Source organism: Coptis chinensis, chromosome 2 (genome assembly GCF_015680905.1).
Source record: "Coptis chinensis isolate HL-2020 chromosome 2, ASM1568090v1, whole genome shotgun sequence".
Classification (NCBI taxonomy): Eukaryota; Viridiplantae; Streptophyta; class Magnoliopsida; order Ranunculales; family Ranunculaceae; genus Coptis; species Coptis chinensis.
In genome coordinates, this window is record NC_141457.1 from 81586179 (window position 1) to 81613068 (window position 26890).

At 35.8% G+C, this 26890-nt stretch overlaps 2 long non-coding RNA genes, 2 other non-coding genes and 3 pseudogenes across 6 annotated transcripts; 3 read left to right on the plus strand and 4 right to left on the minus strand.

Moving 5' to 3' along the window:
- Window positions 1-3299: 3299 nt before the first annotated feature.
- Window positions 3300-4991, minus strand: LOC147518239 (uroporphyrinogen decarboxylase 1, chloroplastic pseudogene; annotated as a pseudogene). The gene is made up of 3 exons (XR_015213100.1): window positions 4839-4991; window positions 3933-4217; window positions 3300-3780 (listed from the first exon to the last, which is right to left on the minus strand). The product of XR_015213100.1 is annotated as a uroporphyrinogen decarboxylase 1, chloroplastic pseudogene (transcript).
- Window positions 4992-8493: 3502 nt separating this feature from the next.
- Window positions 8494-11140, minus strand: LOC147518240 (F-box protein PP2-B10-like; annotated as a pseudogene).
- An 893-nt stretch (window positions 11141-12033) lies between these two features.
- Window positions 12034-13139, minus strand: LOC147518241 (uncharacterized). The gene is made up of 2 exons (XR_015214024.1): window positions 12775-13139; window positions 12034-12265 (listed from the first exon to the last, which is right to left on the minus strand). It is a non-coding gene; the product is annotated as an uncharacterized LOC147518241 (long non-coding RNA).
- A 5380-nt stretch (window positions 13140-18519) lies between these two features.
- On the plus strand, window positions 18520-18715 carry LOC147518242 (U2 spliceosomal RNA). The gene has a single exon (XR_015214497.1). It is a non-coding gene; the product is annotated as a U2 spliceosomal RNA (small nuclear RNA).
- A 2360-nt stretch (window positions 18716-21075) lies between these two features.
- LOC147518243 (U5 spliceosomal RNA) lies at window positions 21076-21188 on the minus strand. Its single transcript, XR_015214707.1, has one exon. It is a non-coding gene; the product is annotated as a U5 spliceosomal RNA (small nuclear RNA).
- A 757-nt stretch (window positions 21189-21945) lies between these two features.
- LOC147518244 (uncharacterized) lies at window positions 21946-26865 on the plus strand. Of its 2 annotated transcripts, none has more exons than XR_015211740.1 (3): window positions 21946-22267; window positions 25271-26027; window positions 26676-26865. It is a non-coding gene; the product is annotated as an uncharacterized LOC147518244 (long non-coding RNA). The 2 variants fall into 2 exon arrangements; XR_015211741.1 differs by having other exon boundaries at window positions 21996-22267; window positions 25824-26027.
- LOC147518245 (U1 spliceosomal RNA) lies at window positions 24959-25100 on the plus strand (annotated as a pseudogene).
- Window positions 26866-26890: the final 25 nt, after the last annotated feature.

Sequence of the window (26890 nt, forward strand, 5' to 3'; positions counted from 1 at the left end):
TGTTTGAGGTTTTACTTGGCATAGAGCATTCTCGCCATTAGTTCTATTCACTAGCATAACTATGTTCGCAAGTATTCCTCTCTTATACAATGAGGCAATGACACAGGTCGAGGTACTCTCAGTACTCGAATGGGTGTCGAAGCAAACTTTCATGGTGACATCCCTGTTGCTGACGATCAAAGCTTCCAGGAGTTCACTCCTTTCTTTTCTGTTAGTGAACATCACCTAAGACCATTTATTGATACAAAACCTTATATCTGTATTTTCATTCTCTGATTTCAGTTCTAGTTCAATATTAAGCAAAAGCATCTTTGGGTTTAAAAACTTCTTTGGCTGTGGTATGCTACTCAAATCCAGCATAGGAAAATGTCTTCTTGAAGGTAACTCCATCAACCAGAAAAGAATCCCGCATGGTACCACAAGGAACCTATAAGGACGAAAAAAGTAAAGCTCCTATATGACAATATTGAGGACGATAATTCTTATTGACCCAGCACCAGGACATCAAAAAATTAGTTGGTAACCCGTAAAATTGCAACAGTCACAAAGAGCCAAAGGTATTTGGTTAAAACTTAAAACTCAACTTCCAGCAGTAGAAGATGTGGTGTTTAGTTTAATATAGTGCATATTCCGAATATACGAACTGTATTAGCAGAACAAACATGTGAGTACTCCTACTACCTAAAATTAAATCATTTAATCGAGCGGGATTTACAAAAAAGAGGACTGAGACGACAGAGAAAACGAATGAAATAGTGACGAATCAAACACAAAGTTGAAAAATTAAAAAAAAAAAAAAAAAAAAAAAAAAAAAAACTAACTAACTTACTTCTTAGCATTCTTCTATGATGTCCCTTGTTTTATACCCATATCTGTAGATCATCAAATTCGGGTATTTTGTTGAGAAGTGTGACCAAACCCTACCATAACAATATAGTCGTAAGAATGTACGATTTCCTGGGAAATATTTTCTAGGCGTACTGATGTTTGATCAACATCATCATATTTGTTGGCAAAATAAACGACTTACTCTTTCATGCTGTTTGCCAACTGAATGTCAAAAAGTTGGTCATTCTCTCCCCATAGCAAATGTATCCTCTGCAAATAACCATAGTAGAATGGAAGTCAGCAAAACTACCTAAATTGTTTTTTTTTCCCTGTACAAATAAAGAACAAATGTCAATGGTTAGTACCATGTACAAATAATTATACCTGTGAAAAATTGGGGATGGTGACATCCCTGTTGCTGACGATCAAAGCTTCTAGGAGTTCACGTACTTCTTTCTTTTCTGTTAGTGAACATCACCTAAGACCATTTATTCACACATAAAACAAAAAGATCGCGATTAGACATTAGGGAATATAACGCATCTTACACTCCAATACTCGATTCATTTATTTTTTTCTTGTGTTCTTCGATTTGACAAAACCTCAAATAGAAGCTCCTTTTGACTGCAATACAACAGGCGAAACAAAACTTTGATTCTTAGCTGAAAAAAAAGCACAAAGTAATAAAATGATGGTGAGATAATTTAAGTAATTTTAATCATAATTCACTGTTTGAATATGAAGAAGAAAACAATTGATGAGATAGATAAGAAATGTAAAAATACCATCTAACTTACAAAAATATTTATTTCACACCGAAGTCTCTCAACATTGAAGGTGTGATCCATGAATCAATATACCTTGCATGTTTTAGGAGTTCTCAAAAATCCGTGAGAGCGCTTCAATTTTTAGAGAGAAATCACGATTATTTATTTTCTTTTTTTCAACCGATCGTTCAAAACCATTTTGTTTGGTTTTTCATATATATAGGGCAAAAGGAGAAGAAAGGAAATTGTTGTTCAGATGGAGGAAGGAGATTAGGATAGTCTTTCTTTTTTCTTTTTTCTTATTCACGGGCTTATCATTTGATAAAACCATATTTGTAACCAAAAAGAGAGTAAAAATATATAGAGGAGGAAGAAAGTCAGAAGTTGGATAAATTGAATGAGGGAGAATGGGTGAAATGGAAGCGAGAGAGGAGTTGAAGAAGACACACAGTGCGTTTTCTTTTCTTAATTTTCTTTTGATTTGGTGATTAAATTGGGATTTGAGGAGGTTATAGAAAATTAAGAATAGATTAGGGAGAATTAAGCAAATTTAGGGAGGTGTTTCTAATTATTAGCACTTCCTTTTTTTTAGGAGTCTATGAGAATGCCGGTTTGGAAAATAGAGTGATATGGTGAGGAGAGATGTCATGTGCGAGCTTTTATATATATAAAGATAGATAGATAGATAGATGTGATTAAAACATTTGTAAGGAGCAAGGAAAGAAATCAAATTCAATCAGCTGACTTGAACTAAAATTAAATTACTTTCATGAGTAAGGAAAAGGAAAAGAATTCTAATTATAACCTAAATTAAATTGAGATCGAGCAAGGTCCGAAGACACAATACCATATCGCACTAACGCTATAATATTACCTCAGTCAATGGAGTATACATACAAATAAACACATTCATAACCATATGTAAAGATATAACATGCCCAACTTACCAACTTTTGTGTCTGACGCTAAAGATTGAAACACCGTAGCATCCGGTACTTGAGAAGCAAACAGGAGTAACTCGTAAGACTTCCCTGTCATTATTCTCAAGTTAAAACCACAAATTCCAAAAAACAACAACAACAAACAATATAATTCACCCTCCTTACAAATCTAATTTCGCCTGCCGTAACTTCATTCCTCTCAAAGTTCAATTCCCATCTCCAGTAAACATCGATGAATGCTCGAGGTGTCTACTCAATTCCTTTATATTCAACACCCATCTGTTTATGTTCAATTCCTTTATGTTCAAGTCTTGCCTTTTGAAATGGCTGGAAAGCGTGCGCAAAAAAGAGGAGTACCGAAGATTGAAAATGAAGAAAAGGGGTTTACTTTGTGTTCTTTATAAATATAAATTTTTTAATTCATAAAATAAAATATATATTCTGTCTTTTTTTTTTAATGATCTAGATTCATATCATGATCCGTAAATATAGGGAAAGTATTAAAGAAAAATATAAAATTTTAAAACTAAGGAGAAAGTAACAAATCTAGGGAGGTCTAACTAATTATTAGCATCTCTTTTTTTTAGGAGTCTATGAGAATGCCCGGTTTGGAAAATAGAGTGATATGGTGACTCCTTTATGTTCAAGTCTTGCCTTTTGAAATGGTTAGAAAGCGTACGCAAAAAAGAGGAGTACCAAAGATTGAAAATGAAGAAAAGGGGTTTGGTTGAAAACCCGATTCATGAAACAAACCTAGAAGCATCCAATGCATATTCACAACTTCTTATTTCAAAAAATAAGACAAAAACCTTCATTGGACACATCTCACGGTGATCGTAGAGGTAACAACTTACAAGTTACAGTATCATACTTATGACTACTCTATCTTCATATGCTGTCAAAGTTTGAGCTTGAAGGCTCGTATGGCCTTATTAGGCAAGAAAGAAACATTGGGTTACCTCTATAATATAAGGTTTTGACCACTGCTCCCACATATTAGGAGGTAACTATCCACCTCATGAATCAAATATTTGTACGCAGTGAGCCCCAGAATTCACTTGAAAGACTATATATTCAGTTATTGCCTGCGTCAGATGAGAGAGAAGAGCCTTCAATACATGCGGTGCAGTATGGCACATTCTCTTAATAGTTGTATATGTGCGAGTCGTACCCCCCTCCACTATGTATGTTGCAATCGTCCATGGTGCTCGCACAAAACCCAGCACCGCTGCTTGTTCTCCGACCTACATATAGTAAAGTTGAATCAGAGTATGCTAATAAGGAATAATCGACTATCACAAAAAGAAAGAGCTATGACCAAGTTATACATAAACTAAACTTCCTAGGAGAACAAAACTTCTCTTCAAAATGGGGAAAAAAAAATAATAATGTATACCTCCTGGTGCAATATTCGCAGGGACTCCCCCACGAAATGGAGTTTGTCTAAGTCAATGGGATGCAATGCTTTCAATCCCTCTTCAGAACGAATAGGAGACTGAATAACAGGACCCCTCACTTCTTCAATGTCAAATGGCACACCAAATGCCGGAAGAGGAGTAAGTATGTCAAAAAAAATAATAACTCCATCGGGACGGAAGGCTTTCCAAGGCTGCAAAGAAATTTCCACAATGAAATCAGTTGTCTCTGACCTTTCTCTGAAGGATGGGTGTTTCTCTGCAAGCTAAAAGTTAGGTTTTCCGTAGAATATGTATAAGGTTTATTCGAGTTGAGGGCTTTTGGTGATTTTCTTAGAGTAGTGCTAGCGAGACAGCTGCTATCATAAATATACATGACAACCCACTGGTGTTTTGCCACGTTTGCAAGTAAGAAACTGGGTACCTTCAAAATGGATAGTCTTTGTTTACGAATTACAAATTAAAAAGATGGGCATGGAAAAAAGAAAATAAAAAGGGGCAAATTTTTGTTTCATCTTTTTCTCCCCATCTCCTCAATGGCTCCATCCGGCTATCTCATTCCTATCTGCATGTGTTAGTGATTGCGAAAACAAGCATCTACTTTGTTTGAAATTGAATGTGAAAATATCAAAATTAAAGTGAAAGAAGATTAAAAATACAAAAAAATAATAGTTTGATGAGTGGCAAAAAGTTATTGCTGTCCAAATTTTAACTAAATTAAGATTTAGGTAAAAGAATATTAAAAACACAAATCCATTTATCAACCCAGAAAAAAAAATTGTTCTTTTCTAAAATTGCAAGTCTAGTAATCCAATTTGATGACAAAGCTTGGAATTATCAATTGAGACTTTCAATGGATTATTCTTGAATTGAGAAGATGAAACAACCATACCAGTCACTCTCCTATTATCAACTATATGTTTTTTAATTGGGTAGAAGGTGAGAACCGATCTCCCATGTTCCCAATTATCCAATTGCAACATGACGAAACGCAAGTGGGCTGTCACATAAGTTTGTGACAGTGGCTGTCTTGCTAGCATTTTCGATTTTCTTATTAAGAGACTAATTAGTTTTGGCAAAACTTTCACTTTTAACCATGTTGGGGGAGGTGATTAAAAATAAAAAATAAACTAAGGAGAAAGTAATAAATCTAGGGGGGTCTAACTAATTATTAGCACCTCTTTTTTTTAGGAGTGTATGAGAATGCCCGGTTTGGAAAATAGAGCAATATGGTGAGGAGAGAGGTCAAGTGCGAGCTTTTATATATACTAGCAAAAGTGCACGTGCTTGCACGTGGCCAAATCAACAATGTAATTGAAAACGTATTGATTGGAAGAATAATATATACATGCATTTATCTTATATCCAACGTGATTTAGTTAGTTTTTCCTTTAGAAGCATTTTTCGTGCCATTAAAGCGGTCAATATTTAATATAAAAAATAAACACGTACTTCATGTTCAAAGCATTTGGAAACTCATATATGACAATTGTATACCTAAAGGATAGCACACTGACTCAGAGTTCAATTGAAAATATTGATTTGATGCATCTCTTAAAAATAAGTACACGTTGATGTAAAAAAAAAAAAAAAAAAAAAAAAAAAAAAAAAAAAACATTGATGCGTATTAGGGACATTATCTCCCATAACAAAAATAAAATAAAATTAGGGACATTATCTAAGATTGAAAACTTGTATTCTGCACAACATTTTTCAAGATCCAATATATAAATCGAAATGCATGATTTATGCAACAGCCAAAAGTTATAAAGAGAATGTTAACAACAATTATTGGCATACATCCCACAATTAGTATGATGCCCTGAATATATTTTAGAAACATTATTACATCTTGAATAAGCTTATACATCTTCCAATATCTATGCGCGGTTATTGTACAAAGTTGGTGTACTTGAGATCCTACGCAATTTTGCCTTAAGATCATCAGTCATGCATAGTAACATACGAATGAATAGCAGTGAAGTAATAATGCTAATTTTTCTCCCCTAGTAACCAATGACAGAATCAAATAAACAAAAAAAAAAAACATCCTCTAATAAAACCAAATTACTAACCTAAGATTTATGAATTAACAAAGAAGCTCATGAATAAGGATTCCTGGAATGAATCAATTCAAACCTATATCATCATCTGTGACACATCTTTGTTAGACACTGAAAACAATATATAAATAGATGGTAGAAAATGCAGAAAAATACCTTCTATCAAACTCGATTAAGATTATATCAGTAAAAATGATAGATCACAAATATCAAAATATAATCCAAAAACCATAAATTCCTTCTTTAGACTCTCCATAGCTTTTCAAACTTTCTTCTGACTCCTTCCCCAATCTATCCGCAGTGTCTTTACAAATTACTACAACGTAAGTTGAAATCAATGTCACCCAAAAGTAACTACTGAGATTACCTACAATTCTCTTCTCGAGCTATCTTCACTGTAGCTATCTTCATCATCTCCAATGATCTTTTCATGCTCTACATTATCAATTGAGCACATATCCTTGCAGGTATATACTCAAGATCCTTAGGCCTCTTTTCCAATTTCACAAGCAACTCAAACAAAATATCATACATTCATACCTAAAAGCATGCAAACAATAAAAAAAAAAAATCCATATATGTAACCAAGTATTAGCACAAGGCAGATTATTCACGAAGAGTTAGCAAGTGTACAACTACTTGACAGATTTGATATCTACCCAAGAGGCTTATTAATTCTTGAACTCTTCAAAACAAAGACTTCTTAAACTTTTGAAAATACGGAAACCCATACAAGGTGTTGAAAATCCAATTCTCAATATAACAACAAAATAGAATTGTAAACAATAGCTACTAATTACTGAATTATGGAAAGTTGTAAACAGTGTAATTAGATTATTTGATAGCTTCCAATTTCTTTTAATTTTCGAACACAATTTCGCAGTATATATTCTTAGACCAGCAATTCGAAGTAATTGCAGTAACATTGCCCTAGTTATAGAGTTCGTCTAATATATGACTTATACAAAAGAAAAACCATAAGATTGTCCTCCATTGCCAATGTTACCACTCGTTGGGGAGGGGTTCAATAAACCAATATCAGTCCAAAACATTAGTTTTTCACGGGTACCAAAAATCAACATTGTGTCACATGGAAAAACAAAAGAATAGATAAGAGTGGAAATTGAATATATAGTACTTCTCCTTGATCAAGTCGGGTCTAGAAATGTCATTCATTTTCTCATTAATCATGTTAAGTGCTTGTTGCTACAACCCATAGTTGATACTATTTTTGCAACTTAACGTCGAAAATAAGCATGCTTAAGTTTTATCACTTCTTACCAACTCCTTAATGTATATTTAAGGGCTTAAACAAATAATGTTGAAGACTTGTTCTCTACTTTTTTCTATACAATGTACACTTTTATTTACAGTGATATAATACAGTCCTACTTAACAAAAAATATATATATTTAAAGGTATCATCGGGAGCAATAAATTAAGTAGGATGAAATGACGAAGTGGTCCTTCTTAAAGTAATTAGATAATTTTATTTAAGGGCATTAAGCAGTAGGAAAAAAACCATATGAATTTAAGAGGCCAGGTTATTTACTGAGGATATAATAATAGAGATGGAAATATCGATCTTTCTTCGACTCAAAACCGTTCAAATCCGAAGGAGAAGCTGACCTAGAGATAATTTCTTTGTAATCAGATGGAAGAAATTTCTCCCACATAACATCAGACTCTTCAACATTTTTAATGAACATGCAACCAATGACGACCTACACGCATCCCGAGGAGATGGGAAGGAGATGATGTGTGAGATGCATCTTTCTGGCACCACAGAGAAATTCGCTTCTTGCATTATCAAATTTATGTGTCTCTTTTCCCTCTATTTTGTTGTTTTGGTTGAGATGAGTTTCAAATGCCTCTTTATATATAGAGAATCAAGATCGCCACATTAATTACCGATATCCACACGGGATTCCATAAATAGGGTGCATATGAGCGTATCCACATTAAATGGACCAAAAATGAAAAATGATGTCCAAATACCGGTATATATCTCGTAGAGTACTCTAATACCATCAATCTGAAAGCAGATCAACACACGACATTTTCATTTTGTCAATGCCGAAATTTGAATATTGATATATAATTTTTTCCCCGCTATCTGAACCTAAATATTGAATCGAAGATAAAACAAAGTTGTGATACACCGTGCGCCATGTTTTCATTTTTCTCCTTACAATTTACGTAACCAAAGTAGATAGTACCATAACCTTTGCAGTAGTTGCAGAAAAGGTGACTTCTTTGCCAAAAGCCTCTTTCAAGCTTCTAGCACATCTCCACTAGCCGACTACAACTTTGAGGACTTGAGGAGTTGGATCTTTAACTTTAGAAATTACACGTTTAAAGTACGTTCTATGCAATTTTTCTTGTGGAATCTATGAGTGTTCATGGTTATGTGTTCTTTATAAAAGTTTATCATAAGGAATATGATTTGCAATAGAATGAGTTGAACAAATATTTCCCATTCAATATTTTTCAATTATTTATCTATTTATATAACAAAATCAAGAATACATGATAACAATGCAATTGCGCTCACACAAGTATAAAATTTGCTAAATAACCGTTACAGAGCAAAAAAAACATAACTAATTGATCAAGTCTTGTTTAGGTGCTAATCCCTTTAGGCCTGACCTCAATACCTTCAACAATAAGTCCAGCCTTCCAGTGACCAGCCTTCACCTCCTGCAGGCTCATCTCAACCACTCCACTCCATCAAGTCTCCTAATTCTATCTCCATCCACCCATCTCTCCACTCGTTTGGAAACTGACCCTCATATCGAGCGGCTGATGACAACGCTGGCGTAAGTACGTGACCAAACCTGCGGCGTATCAGCCCAAGATGTTGTGGTACATATATCGTATGTGTGGCCTGCAGTTGCATTCAGGATCTAAGAAAACCGTACGTTCTCCATTCGCACTACCTCCTCCTCCAAGAAATTTGACTGAGACCTTTGCGGGTGGGTCTTCAAGTCCACATGCCTGATCAAAAAATTTGATTACAAGGTATGCCTCATAGCTAGGTAGTCGTTGGTGAAAGGATTTGAGTATCTATCTCCACTTTGATGTGAAGCCAACACACATTTATAAGTTCAGCCAGCCTTCGCAAAACCTCAGAGTATTATCCTAACCGTAAATATTTAAAGAGGTAGAAACGGAAACAGAAAAAGGTAACAAACCTATAATACAGTATTTGTTTAAGTTATCAAAACTAAATATTCAAAAAGATCGAAAGAGCCACAGAAAGAAAATAAAGAGACCTGGAGTTGGGTAAAGGTATCCATTTCCAGTATTGAGGAGTGTCGCTCCAGGTAATCTTGAGCTCTTTTGCTCCAATCATGAAACATTTCTTGCCACTCATTTTGTCAAGGTTTACACTCTACCAGTATTGTCATTCATTAGGAAAGCCAAGTTCTAACAAACACAATAAAGAGGCAAAAAACAAATAAAAAAATTGAAATAAAGAATAACTTAGCACATACAATATGAGATGTAGTATCTACGTTGGGTTGACTGACATTTTATCAAATTATCCAAACATACATAATACAATATTTTGCTGCGGAAATCAATAGTCATAAATCATAACTCCAAAGACAAAAAAATCACGAAAGTGATTCAGTAAAGTTCACCTTTATCATATTTTCACAATGTCATATATATATTGTCACTGGTTTCCTACATTTATGAAAATAATAATGTACAACTTTTGAATATTGCCAAGTGTCAACCACCTAAAGTCCTAAACAAAATGATAATAAATGATAAGATCAAAAGCTTTCATCTATAATGATTCTCAATCAATTAGGTGTAATTCATTCAAAACCACAATCTTATATCAAGGTAGATCGTCTCTGACTATATGAAACTAAACTAAGTTTTCACCAGGAATGATCAAAACCAAAGAACATAGTAGGCATACTTGTACTGTAATATATAGGGCTCTATCTCCTCGATCTGATCGACCCTTGTTTTAAAAAAGGAAGCAGATGATCACTTGATCCCATCCAAAAACCTTCTAACCTTCAAATGTTTTTTTCAAAATACAATTAAATCATCAGGAATCTTGTTATTTATAAATAGATCAGTCGACTTATCACCAATGAAAAGGTCCTTGTGACTTGTGTCGAGTGGATTATTATTACCTGAATCAACCTAGGAATTTTCAAAGATGGCCATTTCTGAATTTTTTGTTGTAATATAAACAATGTAAAAATGAATTTAGTAAAAAAGAAGTCATAGCATGCATGGCACCATTGTTGGATGATATGTTAGATGCTTCTAGCAATGCATGCAAGCTTAGTACTATGGCTAGTAGGCATTAAGTCGCCAGAAAAAAAAATGATAATAAGCTAAATGAGTGGTATCTCGGTAATAGTTCTACATACTAAAACAGTAATACATGTCTAACTTCATACAATAATAAGCCCAACCGCGAGTCAGGAAACTGAGCTTTTTTGTTAAGTTGAGGCACTATGTGCACTATGCCAATTGTTATCTTGCAATAGGGGATTTCAGTGTAGTCGCTCCTCCCTATCCTTCTAAAAACTAAGGCTATAGTGTTGACAGGGGACAATTACATAATATAAACCTATAAGAACTTCAAGAATAGAATAAAATGTTTAGGCATGTCACCATGAGATACGTTATATATATTTCTGCGGCAGAAAAAAGTTGTAAAGATCTCGTAATCTTCTAGACTCTAACATTGGAAACGTAATTGCACTCACAAATATAATGTTGAATTCAGTAAAGCATCTTTAACTCATCTATAACTCATCACTAAACAACATTGTTTAGCTCGCAACAACAGAGCTAGAAGGTTTCTAGTGTTCTATTGCTTAAGACTTGGGAGGTTAGGCCCAAGGTCTTAGGTTTGATTCCTCCTTCACGGGGGATAAAAATTAGAAGGGGATTAAGGAATAAAAGTTTCTTTTAATAATTAAAAATAAAATGAGTGAGCGTATTGACCATACCAACAAGGTACTTGGTGACTCCCTTGTGTCTTATTGTATGTCATCTTAAATCTTTTCCACCAAAACCTTCATTAGATGTGTGGGACCAACTTGACCATTGTCAGGTGCATAGTTGTTATTCCTCTGGATATCCATTCTCTGAGGAAAATATTGTATAACCAACTACTACAACCTTAGAACTCATGTGCAATTTGTGTAGCATTCACGATGAAAATAGATATAAAAGTTGGCAGAAATTTTGGATGCGAAAAATATCGTGCTTCAAACCTAATATAATCCTAATGCACCTTAAACTCAAACAATAGTACTATATCCTAAAATGTTGCCCACTGCTCCTTATAACAATACAACAAATCACTGCACCTTAGTGACCAAGCTTGTAGCAATACAACAAATCACTAAGGTCCTTTCACACTTGATCAGGCATAACACCAAACGTATAGTGAGGCACACCAATACATAAATTTACAGATCCATCAAAAGAGGGGAAAAATAGATGAGTTTACATTTAGTACAAAACTGGTCTTTTAGTAAAAACTTATGTGCATTAAGTTTGTACCGAAGCTGAGTTATAGATGAGTTGAAGTTGTCTAAGAATTCAAATCCAATAATAAATTAATACTTGTTAATCAATATGGTTCAGCCCTTCTAAATGATCTTTTTCTGTTTGCCCTTGTTTCCACACCTTATATGAAGTTCTCATAGCAGTTGGGTCTTGGTTTTCCGAGGCTATATCTAATTTACAAAGAACTTGGCAGGCATGTCGGAACTGGTAAAACTTGTTGTTGGTGGTGGTTGTTGAGTGTGTGTGTGTGTGTGGTGGTGGTGGTGGTGGGATGTCTTGACAACCCATGGAAAGAAAAATTGCACTTGCAATTGGCTTTAGCATGTTAAGATTGAGCAATAAGAAGGCCATCCTGTTTTTTAGTTGCCACATCAAGACTGCAAAACTCAAGAACTGATGGGGCTTCCTTTGGAAACTTGAGTTTGGTAGTGGGAGCACAAAAAGAAAACAAACCAAACCAAAATATTGAAACCACAACATAATTATAAGAAGAACAATTAGAGATTTCAGTTCTTGTCTCGCCAACAAAAACTAAGAAAATTAACTGTCTCATTAAACAAATTTGAAATATGTAAAACATAAATATACCTAACCGCTATGTAGTTTTGCTATTGCATTAGTCGCAACACCCTTCCAAATCCACCCTCAGCAGTCACCACCATCATTTCTAGTACTGTTGTCGAGAGTCGAGACCCCTGCAGCAAAGAGAAAGCAGCATCAACAACCCCAAAAACAACACCACTCCTCTAGCAATTGACAATTAATCCCACTATTAGAAAAGCTAATCTTCTCCCACTATTAGTTGAGAGGATAATTTTGCAAAGATATGTAAATGATTAGTGGGTAGCAATAGAACGTTGTATCTAAAACTCAACTTTATGAATCTATTATCATCATTCACCAATGAAGATATCCTAATCAATGGCAACATCCTTCTTATGCAACAACCTTTTAAATATTTGATACCTGCAAAAGCAATATAATACACTACTTTTCTAAGCTTGATCAACATCCATCATGTTTAAGGTGTTTGCTAGTTAATGGAACTATAACATGCAAGTGAAACGAGAATGCTAAGTGAAGAGTGCAACTTCTATGACTGCAAATATCCAAAATCCTTATATACCAATTACCAAAAGCTTTGTAGAATTGCAGAACTTTGGTATTCCTTAATTAAGGGCCAAACTGAAAATATGAGACTTACCCAACTGGTTTGATCGCTTCAGAAAAAAAAGTATTCACCCTCTACATGCCACGAACCCAGAGTTGATTAAATGGTTTACAAAACTTGCAATCTAACCAAAGAACAAAGATAGGAGAAAGAACAAAAATCAAATCAGTGAGGTATTAATTAGAATACTAAAAATTAAATGATGTCCCTATTGAAATGGCGGTGTCGAGGTTCTCTAATTTGCTTACTCCATGATTGAATTGAAATAGAATATCAAATTTCTTAGCTTCATCCATCAACCAAATGGCTGCTTGTTCCAACACCTCTTACTGTTCAATACTTGAATATATAAGAGTTATCCATCTAACAAATGAATCAAATCAAATAAGCTCTACCGTAGGTGCGCGCTGAAGACTAAAAGTGAGGAATGAATAAATTTGAACGTTCGAGAAATTAGAAATTGGTTGGCGAAATCCATCGTTGTATGACACACAGTTTTAATGGGGAGAAGTAAGGCTTTATTTATATATTTGAGAACTAAGAGTGGCAAACCAAGCGAAGCGTTTTTGTGAGTTTTATTTGTTTTGAATTTTCAATGAAGAAGTTCAACAGAGAGGACACCAATCGTTAAAAGTCATTTACTCTCATAGTAATTCTAATAGTGCTAATTAACTATTTTTAATTTTCTAATTGTGCACTGTAGCGCCTCCTGACCCTTGATTTATACCACCTTAAATTGAATCCCAGCCGTTGGCTATAAAAGCATCTATGTTTGGCCAAAATGCTTGGTTATTACTTATTAGCCATTTGTTCTTCACGTCAAACTTCAATTTTAATATATAGGCATAAGATAATGTAACGCTATAATTGCCTCATTGCATTTGTATTTTGATCAAAACTTAACAAACTTGGATCCTAAAAAGATAATCACAAAAGACACGAAAACACAACATAGGAGAACTAAATAGATGTCAACAACGTGTGTTATTGAAATAAATATATAAACAAAATAATAAATAAAAATGTCATGGCTGAAGATCAAGCTAGGACTTTGTACCTTAGACAGTAAACATTTTGAGAGTGAGGCCAACGAGTAGAATCAAACCTTTGAGTTTCTCTTTTGGGCTAATGTTTTAATTATTGAATCCCAACCATGTCCAAGGTCTTAAGGTCTTAATGGCGAGACCGAGAACGAAAGGTTTGAACACTTGACTCATGTTGACATGAGGTTGCTCCAGCTAACCTAACCACACCCCAATTCTCTTGAATTCTTGACATGCCATTTCTGTTTCATCAAAGCAATCCAAACCTCAATTTCAAAATATTTCATAAAAAAAATACATAAATAATAAGTGACGAACTCCTAACAAATTGAAAAGTTTCACATTTCAGCCAAATCAGGGAATTCTAGGCTAGAATGAACTGACATAATTTTGCAATGAAATAAATCAAACAATAAGTCAAAAATAAAATTTTCAGAAAGCTTGGGGGTTTCAATGAGACAAATAGATTAAAATTAGGTATTGAATTTTCAAGGAATTCAACAAAACCCACTGACGAAAACATGAAAAAACCAAACCCCAACAATGAAACCTTTCAAAACTCAAAACCTTTCAAGGATCGAATTGAGCATCAAACTAACCTTTTCTTTGATGTTGAATTAAAATCAAAACCCTTGGACAAATTAAACTTCAAGAGTAGGAGAAAATATGATTTTTTTTCATTTTGTTATCTTTTACTTTTGGCAAAAGAAAGGGGGAGACGGAAAGAGATTGAGAGGGAGATGGAATGAGAAAGGACTCTGTGTATTTATGGTAATTAAAACATGTAATTAATATGAAGTGGGCATTTATTGTGTGAGCGTATAATTCAAAATGGCGTGGATTTGGTTTTTTAATTAACTACCACATGGAAGGACTGATTACCCCTACTAAACAGTGTTAAGCAACACTTTAATTGAAGGACAATATGGGTACTACAAATTTACATGGGTGTAAAAAGACCAAATAGTCATTCTTAATAGTATTTAAACGCTTCATTTAATTATTCATTGGGGGGTATTATGCGTAAGAAAAATACCCGGATGGCATGAATTTAAGAGTCCATGTTAGTTATAGGAGATACTACTAGTAGAGATATATAGATAAGAAGGCTAGGAGACTGAGTTTTGACTCTCACGAATTGTTGAGAGTGTTCACGTTTTATATATAAGCAAGGTTGTTACAGATTTACAAGTATATCTCCTAGAATATGGGAGGAGATCAATACAACTAGTTAGCAAACTAAGAGTTCTGAATAATAGGAATCTATCACGTTATTACTCCTCTCAAGGTGGAGTGTGAATGTGAAGAACGCCCAGCTTGGAAATCAAATTTTGAAAAGCTTATTTTCCCAATGCTTTAGTGAAGACATCAGTCAATTGAGAAGATGAAGAAACAAATTGTGGAAACAAAAGCTTGGACATGATCTTCTCACGAACAAAATGACAATCAATCTCTATATGCTTAGTCCGTTCATGAAAAACTGGATTATTAGCAATATGTAAAGTAGCTTGATTGTCACAATAGAAGAGATAGGGAGACTTATTCATAATACCAAAATCTTGAAATAAAAAACGCATCCATTGTAATTCAGAAGCTAAAGTAGCCATGACCCTATACTCAGCTTCAGCAGAAGACCTTGAAACAATGTTTTGTTTATTTGTTTTCCAAGAGATCAAATTAGATCCCAAGAAAATACAATAGCCAGTCGTCGAGTGACACGTTTGAGGACAACCAGCCCAGTCGGAATCACAAAACCGACGCACATCCAATGTGCTAGAAGATGAGAAAAAAATGCCTTTGCCAATGGAACCCTTCAAATAATGAACCAAACGATGAGCAACATCTAAGTGAGCACTTCGTGGAGAATGCATAAATTGGCATAAGACATGAATTGCATAGTTAATATATGGTCTTGTCACTGTGAGATAGATAAGGCGACCTGCCAAACGCCGATAAGAGGTAGGGTCTGTTAACAAAGTACCATCATCAGGAGATAAACAAAGATGTTGTTCCATAGGAAGAGGAGAGATATGACCACCAATAAGACCAGTATCATGTAGAATATCAAGAACATATTTCTGTTATGATAAAAAAGTGTCTCTTTTAGAGTGAGTCACTTCAATCCCCAATAAGTATTATTTAAGCTTGCCAAGGTATTTAATAGAAAATTTGGATGCTAAAAATTGCTTGGCACGCATAATAGCCATATCATTGTTGCCTGAAACAATAATATCATCAACATATATCAAGACAATTGTCATAGAAGTACCTTCACTTATAATGAATAAAGAGTAATCTGCTTTAGACTGAGAGAAGCCAGCACTCAAAAGAGTAGAAGAATGTTTAGCAAACCACTGACGCGAGACTTGTTTTAAACCATAAATAGACTTATGAAGATGTCAGACTCGCCTCTCCCCCTGTCGAGCAAATCCTGAAGGAGGAGTCATATAAATCTCTTCATTTAAATCACCTTGTAAAAAAGCATTATTAACATCCATTTGGTGGAGAGAGCACCCTTTGATAGCAGCAAGAGAAATAAGAGTACGAATAGTCACAAGCTTGGCGACCAGAGCAAAAGTGTCGGGGTAGTCTAGACCTTCAACTTGGGTAAAACCCTTAGCAACTAAGCGTGCTTTGTAGCGTTCGATAGTGCCATCAGATTTGTACGTGATTGTGAACACCCATTTGCACTTAATAGGTTTCTTGTGAGAAGGAAGAGATACAAGACTCCATGTATGGTTCTGTTCAAGTGCCATAATTTATTTCTCCATAGTTTCCCGCTAATAGGGCACTTTTACTGCCTCGGAAAATGTCCGAGGCACCTCTATAGAAGTAATGGTAGAAAGAAAACATCTATGTCCTGGAGAGAAATTAGAATATGTAAAATAATGATGGAGAGGGTAGGGTGTACCTGACAACACAGAAGGTGATGTAGAAGTGGAACATCCATGAGTAATAGTAGAAGCTTTAGGCCAAACATAGCCTTCAATGAGAGGCTTTGGAGGTGGGTGATGGTTTCTCTGAGGCTTAGAAAGGATTGGTGCATCTGTTGATTGAGTGGCAGGAAGTGAATCAATATTGGAAGAAACGGGTTCAACAACATGAGTGTCGGGTCTAACCTGTAGAGGATGGGCGGAATGAGATATGGAACCTGGAGTAGTCAGAGAAACAATTGGGTTAGAGTTTGCACATGGGCTGTGAATGTGGTCAACCTGAGAAGATGGATGACTGGAAGGTAAGATGCTATGTTCATTCATAATGGATTCACTAGTATCGAAATCAGCTAAAAATGGTGTAACATAAGAAGAAGTAGACTAGAGTTTAGACAAATCTTTAAAAGGAAAAATGCCTTCATAAAAAATAACACCACGAGAAGTGTATACAGTTTGAGTTGTAAGATCATAAACTTGGTACCCTTTTTGTGCATAAAGATAACCAGCAAAAATACCAGGTTTAGCACGTTGATCAAATTTGTGCTTAATATTAGCATTATGGGCATACCATAAGTTGCCAAAAACACGTAAATTACTATAAATCGGTGGTGATGTAAGTAAGATTTCATATGGGGATTTACCCGATAGAAGAGGGGTAGGCATTTTATTTATAAGGTAAACTGCTGTGACAACACAGTCACCCCAAAAAGTTAAAGGTAAGTGAGCTGCTTGAAAGCGTAATGCCCGAGCTACTTCTAAAATATGACGGTGTTTTCGTTCTACAACACTATTTTGTTGGGGAGTCCCAACATAACTTCTCTGATGAATAATGTCATTTAAAGAAAAGAAAGATTGTATCATCAACAAACCCTATTTTGTTGCAGCGTTCCCATTGATATGCAGGTCCTTTGGAGATGTTGGAAGAGGTTGTTTGATGGTATCATCAACAAACCCTAATTTGTTTTTGGCACGAAGGGCCATAGTGATAGCTCGCAGCCATGAAGAATAGTTATCACCAGTTGAAGGCGGTGAAACAAGAATAGCAGTTGGGTTATCAGAATTATGTATAAAAAAAGAATCATCAAAGTGAGTCTCGGAGTTAATAGTTGAGAGAGTATCTGTTGGTGTTGGTGAAGTCATTATTGTTGGAAAAAAAAATTAGGATGTTTTAGGCTCTTGATACCATGTAAATAATAAGAAGGCTAGGAGACTGAGTTTTGACTCTCACGAATTGTTGAGAGTGTTCACATTTCATATATAAGTAAAGTTGTTACAAATTTACAAGTATATCTCCTAGAATATGAGAGGAGATCAATACAACTAGCTAGCAAACTAAGAGTTCTGAATAATAGTAATCTATCACGTTATTACTTACTGTGATTATTGGTTGTCTCCTAAACTTTTCAAGAGATGGAAAATTCAGAGAGCATTGAAGCTATAACGGATGTGTATAATGTGAGATCGATCAGTAAAGAGAGTATGCTGAGGAAGTATCGAATTCTCGAAGGGAAGGACTAGGGGCATGACTACCATCTATGGTCTTTCCGAAATTTAGAGGTGTGGTATGTACACAACCAATAGTGAAAAATTTGACTACAAAAACTAAGAGACTCTGTGATTTGTCCAGACTCACTGCCCCTCTTTTTGAGACTAGACTGTTGCAACTACATGCCCATACATATATCCTCCAGAGTAGACAAATGTTATATGAAGAGATAACATTTTTAGTCCCACATCCTTCATTGGAAAAAGAATATGGGAGACGTAGGCTATATAATGAGAGTCGAGCAGCATTACAAATCATACCTTTCTCGGCCTTTTGGCTAAGATCAAGTGTAGTATCTGTTCTTATCAGTTTAATATCTGATATGTGAGGCAATGCCTCACACGATATTAAATTAATTTTTGATTGGGGGAGATTCCACACAATAGCTTGCTATTGGGGATCTCGTGTGTCGCCCATGCGTTGCAGTACTGCTTGGGCTCGGCGCACCCCTACCAAATCAAGTTTAAACATTTACGTCCCTTTCCCCATTAACAATAGAACTTAACTTTAATTCCATGGAATCTAACCTTTTGCGGGGAAGTAAGCCAACATTATCATAGCTTAAGCCGGTCTTGAAGGAGGTTTGGAAATAGACTGTGTACAACGTCCCCATTGGTTGTGAGGTGAGTAGGTGAGACAGGTACAAGTTAGTCAACGAGGTTGGCACATTGCTAGAAACCAAAACTATGGTCGAATTTGGATTAAAATAACCAAAGTCAGTCAACAAGGTTGGCACATTGCGTGTGGTGCAAAACCATTGCTCATAAGATTTAGATCAGTATGGAGTCGGCTCTCAAAGAAAATGACATATCCGCTTGAACTATATGTTGCCACCTAGTCCATATTGAACTTGACCACCACTGATAGCCCAGAACAATGGTAGTGCATACTATAGTACAAAATATCACGATATATTGTGATATTTATTGATATTTATTGAGATTTCAAAAAAATATATATAAATACCACGATATATTTAGAGATATATATAACTGTAAATATCGGTGATATTTCGACGATATTTGTAATATTTGGCAATATTTGGTGATATTTAGTGATATTTTGTGTATGTAACAGTTTTATTTAATATTTACTATTATATTTTAAATAAATATAAATAATGTATCATGATATATCAAGAAATATTCACAATATCTACGATATTTGTTGATATTTTGAATATATTTACGATATTTGCATATGAAACAATGTCAAATATTTCCAAAGAGGGAGATATATCCACGATACATATCGAGAAATTAACTATCGATAAATACCCATATCCTGATATTTTGAACTATGGTGCACAACATACGCTGCTCCAACCATCTAATTTTAGACCATGACATATTGTCATCATAATCATTTTAACAATGTTGCCTTTGGTTCCTTATATAAAGGCCATTCATGCATAGCCTCAGTCAAGTACTCAAGTCTTACAAAGACTTTGAGAGTAGATACCATTAATTAATTGATTCCTCCATGGGGAGGGAGGTAATGGAATGTACAAAGATTCAAGCGGAAATAACACTCCGACCATTTGAGCTTTCGGACGTTGATGACTTCATGGATTGGGCTAGAAACAATGAGGTCACAAAATATTGTAGATGGAACACTTACACCTCTAAGGAAGAAGCAGTGAACTTCTTGAAGGAGGTCATTAGTTTATACCCTTGGTATAGAGCAATTTGTGTTGATAACCGGTCTATTGGGTCTATCTTCGTCATGCCAGGTATGGATAAAGATCAACGGAGAGGAGAGATTGGTTATGTATTGAGTTCTAAATACTGGGGGTCTAGGCATTGCAACAGGCTACCAAGATGGTTATGTCTTGTGTATTGAAAGACATGCCATATCTGGATAGGATTGAAGGGTTGGTTTTTGCAGAAAATAAGGCATCACAAAGGGTGTTAGAGAAGGCTGGATTCCTTAGGGAAGGGCTATTGAGGAAGTATTTCTTTGTCAAGGGAAAGAGCAGAGATATTGTTGTGTTTAGTATAGTTGTATCTACTTGTCCCATAGAAATGGAGAATTAGTGAATGGATCGGATAAACCTGTAACTCTGTAATAATACTCAGTGTTCTATTGTTAACTTTTTGAACAAAACCCGATTTTTACTTATAACTTGTGAATACTCTTGATTTACAAACAGAAAGATTAAGAGTGCTCTTTGATATTAAGCACTTGTAAGCATCGCTATTCAGTATACTACTACGCTCCACATGGTGATACAAAATTCTGCAATAAATTAAATGATGATGGACCAAGTTAAGCCATACCGATATACTGACGCAAATTGTTGCTATTTTGCTTTCCTGCCTGACGTTGAGGAACGACAAAGGCTGGATCCGAAGAAACAGTGTCCCCACGGTCTATTACCTGATCACAAAAGTCTGGAGATACATCAATTCCAAAGAGAAAAGTGACTAGTAACTACTAGATTGTAAGAATTGCTTCATTTAGTTGAAATAATGGGACATGCTCTTATGGTTTAAAATGTGTAAATTTGGCCAAAAATAAAACATTAACCACAGTATTAGGAAAGAGTACACCATGATTATTGATGTGGGGCCGAATCTACAATGAGTATTAGGAAAGAGTAGACCTTGTTAGTTCAAAGTGAAGAAATAAGTCATCTCGGTCATTTGTAGGGTCTCACACGAAAAATATATGCGAAGCATGCCTACGGAAATGAATTACTATGTGAGCAAAGATAAATGCTTTGTAAGCATTTTCAGTGAAGATAAAAATAAAGAAATCCATAGGCATTTAGTTTCACCCTTCCTCAAAGAGTTTAAATAGAGCTTATAGGACCTCCTCTGCAAGAGAAGGACCTCCAAAAATTGGCATATGCTGGTTTGTGCAGCGAACACACGGTATTCTTTAGTAAAAGGCGAAAAGAATAGTTAAGCTCGTTCATCATCAATTCTTCTAAATTGTGTGATTTTTAACTTCATTTTTTCCCTCTTTTTAACCTACTTTTTTTTCAATATAGACTATGGGCTTTGTCAATATGGGACTAAACGCCGCGTCTGAAACAGTCTCACTGGTTTTCACTCGCACTTGTTCCTATTTTGTAAGAAATTAAGATTCAATTGCCAAAAGTATCAATGTATGTACTTGTACACTATTGAAATGCCAGAACTGTTGGGTACAATATTATCAATTAATTTGGACTAAAACTTGTAGTAACCAAATGAACTCAAAACTCTCATTTAACTGAAATGTGCCGGACCTTCACTGAATTTTTTTGTTTTGACTTGTGAGTATAAGCAACAGTCTAAAAGACTAAGACAACAAAACTTAGTGTATTCATTATCTCCATGTCGAAATTGCAAGAAACATGTCTTCATGAGTAGTAGTATATCATCTTAAGAGTTGAGAGGTAGTTAAGAAAGGGTACAGTTGCATCTTGTATATTTGTACTGTACCTGAAAGTTGAAACTTTCTCGTTACACAACTAGGGCTTGTCATCAACTTGTACTCGGCTCAACTCAAACTCGTACGTTTAATAATATAAGTCAAGTTTGAGAATATTTTAAAACTCGAGAAGCTCGCGAGCTAAGGTGGACCACTTTTATTTTCCTTTTCTTTCCATAGTGTTTCCATCATAACAAACACACCCATAGTTTCGTTGTCTCTAATTTGTGGTCGAACTTGAACCTATACATAACACAAGTCGAATCAAACTCTAGAACCTATTATGGAATCCGGAGTTCAAATTTGTAGAAGAGCCCAAGGTAGGTCACGGTGTGTGAAGCCCATGGCTCAAGAAGGCCAGAGTTAAAGATCAGGTGCTCCCGAGTTAAACTTCTCTTAAACCCTAACATAAAACACAGAAAACAAAAACCCTAAAGAGAGAGAAAAAAAATGGAGGAGGAAAGTATGATGATGGAAGAAGGAGAAAGCAATAAAGAAGTGGCACCAGCTCTAATTGCAATTCACCCCGTTGAGAAATCAGTTGTAGTAGCAATTGGTTCTGAACTTCGGGTCTTTGATTTACAGTAAGCTCTTTTTTGAAGTTAAATTGTCATTTTCCTTCTGTTTAATGATTGGATTGTAGCTTTAGTCACAAGGTATTAAGTATAAATTAAGAGCATGTCTTCAGTGCGCAGGTCGTATAGTGCGCAGGTAATATAGGCCTTTGGATCAGTACTTTTGCCATTAAATACACACGCACCCCTTGGTATGAGTGGCCGAGATGTAATGGCGCACCATACATCTCGCGCACCATAGATTTAGCCATAAATTAATAGCCTTTGGGCATTGTTAATGTTTCCTGACCATGCTTTGTCATTCCAAGTGAAGCCCGAGTTTCAAAATTACAAATCGCCCGTCACTCCAAGAGCCTTTTACCAACTTGTTTCTAAGATGGAGAATTAACACTAGAAAGGACTAAAGATCCTGGAGTTCAAACCGACATCGGAGGGTTACGACTTTTGGCATGAATACTTATGGCTTATCGAGCTTCTATGAAAAGATGGCTCCCAGTAATGAGGCAAAAATATATCTGACTATGGGGGAACGAGGAACAGTGGACTGAAATTAATGGAGAGAGCAGAAAGGAAAGGGGGGAAAGTTCCTACAATCCAAAAGAGGAAGAACTCAGATGCTATACGGAGCTGACATTAACTCAAGAGTGTCTTATGATCGTGATGAACAGCTGATATGGGATGCTGACCTGACCCCCTAACCCCACCACTACTAGTTATCCTCCATAACATAAAAGAGCTTCCCCTCTTCTTGGTAGGGGAATGGTGGGTAGCAAACTCTGGGTATCGTACCATTGTCATAGGGAAATAGCTACATAAGGAGTAGTTCAGGCCTAACCATTGAACTACAAGCAACATATGTCCCTCCATTCCCAACCAGAGAGCTCAAGTCTGATTAGCCTGCTTCACCATCCTTTTTCGGGTGGGCATTACCATATGGGTCTATGCTGGTAGTTCTTCACTAAAGATTGTTGGGGGAGATGTAGTGATGAAGACCTGAAGACACGTCACTCTCAACTGGTACTCATTTAACAAGAACATACTTAGTGATGAAGACCTGAAGACACGTCCCTCTCAACTGGTACTCATTTAACAAGAACATACTCACAATTAGAACGAAAACCATTTTTTTTTTCTAAGTAAGCAAATATTGTATTGATCGATGAGAGTAAAAACAGAAGAGAGGAGAAGGTACATGTGTATCCTATAGTCCACTATAACAGTAGCACTACTAGGATGTTTAGACAAATCTAAAGTAAACTTGTTGTGGAACCTCCCATGTGGGGTAATCCATCGTGGTTTTACATAAAAAACTAGTTGATCATTTGTTTGTAAGTCTGCTGCATATTTGGCCACTTTGTCTGCGGAGAAGTTGCATTCCCTCAATGTAGGTGTTATTTTGCGTTGCACTACTGTTTGGGCTCGGTGAACCCTGACCAAATCAAGTTTAAAACATTGTAGTTAACATGTATAACCAACCCATTACAGCGTCTTCTATAAAGGTGAGTTGTTTTTAGGTTTTTGTGGCACAGAGAAAACTAGGGCTTTAACTGTCTCCTCCCCAATACATTGACTACAGGGATATTTTTCTAAGCCCCTAAAAACAGTTACATGAAGGTCAAATCTAAACTACAGGGATTCCAGTGAATGACCTTCTCTAGAATGAAATGAATTGATAACTACCGATCAAGTTTTCAACTCTTTTTGAGGCATTTCTAGGTAGATCCATTTGAACGAACCAAGTGTGCCAATTGTGAGTTTGAGTCAAATTTCCTGAAGACCCCAGAGCAGTTCTGCGTACAAAATTGCAGCACATAATATGGCTTACAGCCTTGCACTATGCGTGCAGCAATGAATGATGTCCCTCATCTCAGCCAGAAAAAAGCATGCAGTCAACAATATGAATGTACTGGCTTGTCCATTATCCTCTCTACAGTTTTACCTTCCAAAATTCCTACCTGCTACCCAGAAAGTCGCCTTGCAGTGGGATGGGCCGTTTTTAAAAAAAAATGGAAAAAACAAAGTGTGTTCCATTCATTCACCGAGCAAAGTAACTTGCACTGCGAGTATGGGAGTGCTCTAAAATGTAGAGTAATCCCACATATTCAAGCAAAATTGGAACTGCAAGGTGTTCAAAACCAACCAAAAATGCAATTGTATTGTTGATGAACTTCCAAAGGTTTGAAGTTTGAACTTCTTGTTTCAAACAGGCATTCAAACTAGATTACAACGGTGTGTATAAGCTTAGAAACTGAACTAGCCTCTTATATATAACACCTTTGAAAAGTACAAAAAACTGTTGAAAGGGAGTGATCTAAAGTACACAGTGTAAGTTTCATTTTAGTTTTGGTCAAAGTCAGCTAATTTTTATCAAGTTTCACAAACCAGGGGGGAGGCCTCATTTTATTTACTTGGCTTGCATTATTACTTATTAGTGCTAACTCAGGATCAGCTCTGGAGTTACTTCTACATTCACACATGCATACACTAGTATCTCGGTTAGATAAGAGATCTGGGCAAAGTTAGGGTCTTGAATCAGGTTCCCCATGGTAAACGGCTAGTACGTATCTAATGTTTTATAGGGTGCAGTTGTGCACGTCTTCAGCAGACAACATGCCAATCGTGGTTTTAGTTCCACATCGAATAAGCATACATGTCATATGAGACGATTGTAGAAAATCAAACTAAAGAATACATTCAAGCATACTTACCTGGACGGGGTCGATGGGCGATCAAGAAGGTCCATGGCCTCCATTGCACTTAGGAGGGGTGCTCGCCTAAGATATCTCCAAGTGGGATAGTCTACGTCATAATTTGTTGTAGAGGGGAACGCGCGCGGCCTCTGCCTTGAATTGTAAAAGAACTGAATCCGCTCTTTGATTATGAGCATTATAGGATTTCTGATTGAGAAGTTTCCATCTAAAAATGGTAATCTGTATATCATCATTCTTTGTGAACCTAAACTCTCTGAATCATGGTAACTAAATTCTTTGTTTATGCTGGCCTTAATATCAGATTTTAAGTCAGTTTTGAAGGGAAAATCTTTCTAAAGCTTAATCCGCGGACTCAGTACCAACTACCAATCCTGGAAACCGAAAAATATTAGTTGGCGTATTTTCTATCTGTGCATATATTATGACTGCAATGTAAGTGATTATTTGTTTTTTCTCATTTGTTATTCTTAATGGGAATTGTGTTAAAAATAAACGCGCATGCACATCTCTGATTCCATGGTGATTGGTTCTGTATGCGTTGTGTTCAACTGAAATATTTGCAAGTTCTCAACCTAGACGTAGAATATTTAAGTTCTATTTGGACCACCAAAAGAAAAAAAAAAGACAATAAAACTATAGGCAGGGATAACCTGAGAAACCAGAGGACCTAGGACCAAGTCCATTTGAGGTTATAGAACCTGATTCTATTTTTATCAAAACTTTCAACTTTTATAGACTTCACTACCTAAAAATAATATTTGTCCAAGAAATTGCTGCCTAGAAATAGGCGTAGTTTCCCGTATTAATATACCACCACTACAATCTCTACCTTGTTGAAAAGTGAATATTTTCAGAGATGGCCAAGAAGACTCTTGCTTTGTTTGTGATTTGCATTGTTGTCCTTGCTGCTATGGTGCATTTGGGTGAGGTAAACGCCAGTGAGGAAAGGTACAAGACATGTTACAATTCTTGCTATGGTGAATGCAAAACAAGTGGAAAGGGTCATACTGCTTGTGAAATCAAGTGTGATGAAGAGTGCGATGCCAAGGACACTCAAGGTAAGCATCACTTATGATCAGGATTCATTTTCCAAATCATAATTCAAGTGTCAGATATCATTTTTTATGCAAAGAAATTGGTGTTGTTGATATTTACACAATTTTCACGTTATCATCGATTCATGGTTTGAAGACAAAAAAAAAACAATCGGAAAAATCCATCCCATGAGGAATAGTAATTAGTTTTGGTCATTGAGTATTGGGTTCGTCCGAGGATGCCAAATAGCCCAAGGTACATTGCACATTGCAGTGACAATTTACTGGTTCCGCCACCTATTTAATTGTGCGTATTCCCAAAAAAGTGACCAGAAACAGCCTTATTAATAAACTTCAAAGGAGAAAAAAACCCACGTCCCGTCCCAACAAGAGAGTTTCCTACATTTGGTTCCCTTCGCCCAGCGTCAGGGTGCATATTCTGGCTTTTGCAGCATCCTTGCCTGCCATTGTATTATAACACCATGAGATTCTGAAGGCAGCCACGATGTTTGCTACGGACCAGAACTTAAAATATTTTGATTGGAGATCCATTGATCTCCTCTCTATGTAGATTAGTAGATATAGTAATTGCATGTTTTAACTTAATTTATACATTATTCGATTTCCATTTTTCCCGTGTCTAACTTGAGAAAATCTTTGATATGCCTGCAGCCCAACTAGACGAATTGACGGGTTAGCAGCCTATGTCCACCTGGCAGTATCATGGGAATCAATCTATCCATATTTGTGACAGATGTAATGGAGATTTAACGATGTAATATTTTCATTCTTTTTAAAATAATTGAAACGAGATTCCACAAAGTTTTTATCCCTTCAAATAAATTTCCCTTTGTTTGGTTTTTCTTTCTGGTATATTGTTTATTTTA